The sequence below is a fragment of the Coregonus clupeaformis genome, unplaced genomic scaffold (assembly GCF_020615455.1).
Source record: "Coregonus clupeaformis isolate EN_2021a unplaced genomic scaffold, ASM2061545v1 scaf0170, whole genome shotgun sequence".
Lineage (NCBI taxonomy): Eukaryota > Metazoa > Chordata > Actinopteri > Salmoniformes > Salmonidae > Coregonus > Coregonus clupeaformis.
In genome coordinates this window covers 307,501-312,500 of record NW_025533625.1, presented here as the reverse complement: position 1 = coordinate 312,500, position 5,000 = coordinate 307,501, and the positions used below count along the sequence as shown (strand labels likewise).

Genomic DNA, 5,000 nt, shown 5'->3' with positions numbered 1-5,000 from the left:
TAGTGTGTTCCAAATCACCCTATTCCCTGGATAGTATCTATCTAACCTGAGACCTAGTGTGTTCCAAATCACCCTATTCCCTGGATAGTATCTATCTAACCTGAGACCTAGTGTGTTCCAAATCACCCTATTCCCTGGATAGTATCTATCTAACCTGAGACCTAGTGTGTTCCAAATCACCCTATTCCCTGTATAGTATCTATCTAACCTGAGACCTAAGTGTGTTCCAAATCACCCTATTCCCTGGATAGTATCTATCTAACCTGAGACCTAGTGTGTTCCAAATCACCCTATTCCCTGGATAGTATCTATCTAACCTGAGACCTAAGTGTGTTCCAAATCACCCTATTCCCTGTATAGTATCTATCTAACCTGAGACCTAGTGTGTTCCAAATCACCCTATTCCCTGTATAGTATCTATCTAACCTGAGACCTAGTGTGTTCCAAATCACCCTATTCCCTGTATAGTATCTATCTAACCTGAGACCTAAGTGTGTTCCAAATCACCCTATTCCCTGTATAGTATCTATCTAACCTGAGACCTAAGTGTGTTCCAAATCACCCTATTCCCTGGATAGTATCTATCTAACCTGAGACCTAGTGTGTTCCAAATCACCCTATTCCCTGGATAGTATCTATCTAACCTGAGACCTAGTGTGTTCCAAATCACCCTATTCCCTGGATAGTATCTATCTAACCTGAGACCTAGTGTGTTCCAAATCACCCTATTCCCTGGATAGTATCTATCTAACCTGAGACCTAGTGTGTTCCAAATCACCCTATTCCCTGTATAGTATCTATCTAACCTGAGACCTAGTGTGTTCCAAATCACCCTATTCCCTGGATAGTATCTATCTAACCTGAGACCTAGTGTGTTCCAAATCACCCTATTCCCTGTATAGTATCTATCTAACCTGAGACCTAAGTGTGTTCCAAATCACCCTATTCCCTGGATAGTATCTATCTAACCTGAGACCTAAGTGTGTTCCAAATCACCCTATTCCCTGTATAGTATCTATCTAACCTGAGACCTAGTGTGTTCCAAATCACCCTATTCCCTGTATAGTATCTATCTAACCTGAGACCTAGTGTGTTCCAAATCACCCTATTCCCTGGATAGTATCTATCTAACCTGAGACCTAGTGTGTTCCAAATCACCCTATTCCCTGTATAGTATCTATCTAACCTGAGACCTAGTGTGTTCCAAATCACCCTATTCCCTGGATAGTATCTATCTAACCTGAGACCTAGTGTGTTCCAAATCACCCTATTCCCTGTATAGTATCTATCTAACCTGAGACCTAGTGTGTTCCAAATCACCCTATTCCCTGTATAGTATCTATCTAACCTGAGACCTAGTGTGTTCCAAATCACCCTATTCCCTGTATAGTATCTATCTAACCTGAGACCTAAGTGTGTTCCAAATCACCCTATTCCCTGGATAGTATCTATCTAACCTGAGACCTAAGTGTGTTCCAAATCACCCTATTCCCTGGATAGTATCTATCTAACCTGAGACCTAAGTGTGTTCCAAATCACCCTATTCCCTGGATAGTATCTATCTAACCTGAGACCTAAGTGTGTTCCAAATCACCCTATTCCCTGGATAGTATCTATCTAACCTGAGACCTAAGTGTGTTCCAAATCACCCTATTCCCTGGATAGTATCTATCTAACCTGAGACCTAGTGTGTTCCAAATCACCCTATTCCCTGGATAGTATCTATCTAACCTGAGACCTAGTGTGTTCCAAATCACCCTATTCCCTGGATAGTATCTATCTAACCTGAGACCTAGTGTGTTCCAAATCACCCTATTCCCTGGATAGTATCTATCTAACCTGAGACCTAGTGTGTTCCAAATCACCCTATTCCCTGGATAGTATCTATCTAACCTGAGACCTAAGTGTGTTCCAAATCACCCTATTCCCTGGATAGTATCTATCTAACCTGAGACCTAGTGTGTTCCAAATCACCCTATTCCCTGGATAGTATCTATCTAACCTGAGACCTAGTGTGTTCCAAATCACCCTATTCCCTGGATAGTATCTATCTAACCTGAGACCTAGTGTGTTCCAAATCACCCTATTCCCTGGATAGTATCTATCTAACCTGAGACCTAGTGTGTTCCAAATCACCCTATTCCCTGGATAGTATCTATCTAACCTGAGACCTAGTGTGTTCCAAATCACCCTATTCCCTGGATAGTATCTATCTAACCTGAGACCTAGTGTGTTCCAAATCACCCTATTCCCTGGATAGTATCTATCTAACCTGAGACCTAGTGTGTTCCAAATCACCCTATTCCCTGGATAGTATCTATCTAACCTGAGACCTAGTGTGTTCCAAATCACCCTATTCCCTGGATAGTATCTATCTAACCTGAGACCTAGTGTGTTCCAAATCACCCTATTCCCTGGATAGTATCTATCTAACCTGAGACCTAGTGTGTTCCAAATCACCCTATTCCCTGGATAGTATCTATCTAACCTGAGACCTAGTGTGTTCCAAATCACCCTATTCCCTGGATAGTATCTATCTAACCTGAGACCTAGTGTGTTCCAAATCACCCTATTCCCTGGATAGTACACTATGTCTGACCAGAGCCCATAGGGTTAGCCACATAGACCTCTGGTCTAAAGTAGTGCACTACATAGGGAATAGTGTGCCAGCCTTGTGTGTGTCCAACTCAGACACTGTTGCTTCCTCATCATCACAAACCATACCACAACCACAATGCAACCATAAGACAACGCTTTGATGTTCTCTGTTCGTCACGTTGGAGCACGTGGTGTAACCTATAGCTGTTACTGGCTCTCTGTTTAGGGTCCTCTCTGTTGAAACAGCTGCTCTCTCTTCACACCTCTGGTATACTGACTCTGCCTGGGTTCAGGGTTCTGTCTGTCTGGGTTCAGGGTTCTGTCTGTCTGGGTTCAGGGTTCTGTCTGTCTGGGTTCAGGGTTCTGTCTGTCTGGGTTCAGGGTTCTGTCTGTCTGGGTTCAGGGTTCTGTCTGTCTGGGTTCAGGGTTCTGTCTGTCTGGGTTCAGGGTTCTGTCTGTCTGGGTTCAGGGTTCTGTCTGTCTGGGTTCAGGGATCTATCTGTCTGGGTTCAGGGTTCAGGGTTCTATCTGTCTGGGTTCAGGGTTCTGTCTGTCTGGGTTCAGGGTTCTGTCTGTCTGGGTTCAGGGTTCTGTCTGTCTGGGTTCAGGGTTCTGTCTGTCTGGGTTCAGGGTTCTATCTGTCTGGGTTCAGGGTTCTGTCTGTCTGGGTTCAGGGTTCTATCTGTCTGGGTTCAGGGTTCTGTCTGTCTGGGTTCAGGGTTCTGTCTGTCTGGGTTCAGGGTTCTGTCTGTCTGGGTTCAGGGTTCTGTCTGTCTGGGTTCAGGGATCTATCTGTCTGGGTTCAGGGTTCTATCTGTCTGGGTTCAGGGTTCTGTCTGTCTGGGTTCAGGGATCTATCTGTCTGGGTTCAGGGTTTAGGGTTCTATCTGTCTGGGTTCAGGGTTCTGCCTGTCTGGGTTTAGGGTTCAGGGTTCTATCTGTCTGGGTTCAGGGTTCTGTCTGTCTGGGTTCAGGGTTCTGTCTGTCTGGGTTCAGGGATCTATCTGTCTGGGTTCAGGGTTCTGTCTGTCTGGGTTCAGGGTTCTGTCTGTCTGGGTTCAGGGATCTATCTGTCTGGGTTCAGGGTTCTATCTGTCTGGGTTCAGGGTTCTTTCTGTCTGGGTTCAGGGTTCTGTCTGTCTGGGTTCAGGGATCTATCTGTCTGGGTTCAGGGTTCAGGGTTCTATCTGTCTGGGTTCAGGGTTCTGTCTGTCTGGGTTCAGGTTTCAGGGTTCTATCTCTCTGGGTTCAGTGTTCTGTCTGTCTGGGTTCAGGGTTCTGTCTGGGTTCAGGGTTCTATCTGTCTGGGTTCAGGGTTCAGGGGTTCTATCTGTCTGGGTTCAGGGTTCAGGGTTCTATCTGTCTGGGTTCAGGGTTCTATGTACAATGAGTCCATGGCTGTCTAGGTTTCTCCCTGGTGTTATGTACAGTACCAGTTTGGACACACCTACTCATTCAAGGGTTTTTCTTTATTTTTACTATTTTCTACATTGTAGAATAATAGTGAAGACATCAAAACTATGAAATAACACATATGGAATCATGTAGTAACCAAAACATTTCAAGAACTTTGAAAGTTTCTTCAAGTGCAGTCACAAAAACCATCAAGCGCTATGATGAAACTGGCTCTCATGAGGACCGCCACAGGAATGGAAGACCCAGAGTTACCTCTGCTGCAGAGGATAAGTTCATTAGAGTTACCAGCCTCAGAAATTGCAGCCCAAATAAATGCTTCACAGAGTTCAAGTCACAGACACATCTCAACATCAACTGTTCAGAGCAGAATCAGGCCTTCATTTGTTTTTCAACAGGACAATGACCCAACACACCTCCAGGCTGTGTAAGGACTATTTGACCAAGAAGGAGAGTGATGGAGTGCTGCATCAGATGACCTGGCCTCCACAATCCCCCGACCTCAAACCAATTGAGATGGTTTGGGATGAGTCGGACCGCAGAGTGAAGGAATAGCAGTCAACAAGAGCTCAGCATATGTGGGAACTCCTTCAAGACTGTTGGAAAAGCATTCCAGGTGAAGCTGGTTGAGAGAATGCCAAGAGTGTGCAAAGCTGTCATCAAGGCAAAGGGTGGCTACTTTGATGAATCTAAAATCTAAAATATATTTGGATTTGTTTAACACCTTTTTTGGTTACTACATGATTCCATATGTGTTATTTCATAGTTTTGATGTCTTCGCTATTATTCTACAATGTAGAAAATAGTCAAAAAATAAAGAAAAACCCTGGAATGAGTAGGTGTGTCCAAACTTTTGACTGGTACTGTATGTAGAATCTATCTATTGATAACGTCTCTCAGTCCAACTGTAATGCATGTGTCTGTCTCTCTGTCTATCTGACTGTCTGTCTGTCTGGCTGTCTGTCTCTGTCTGATGATGTAATGTGTGA

At 44.3% G+C, this 5,000-nt stretch overlaps 1 protein-coding gene across 4 annotated transcripts in view; it reads left to right on the top strand.

Annotated features, from left to right (window-relative positions):
- The window catches only part of LOC121562231 (amyloid-beta A4 precursor protein-binding family B member 2-like), a 112,363-nt gene that overhangs the window by 73,922 nt on the left and 33,441 nt on the right, over positions 1 to 5,000 (top strand). The window lies entirely within an intron of this gene.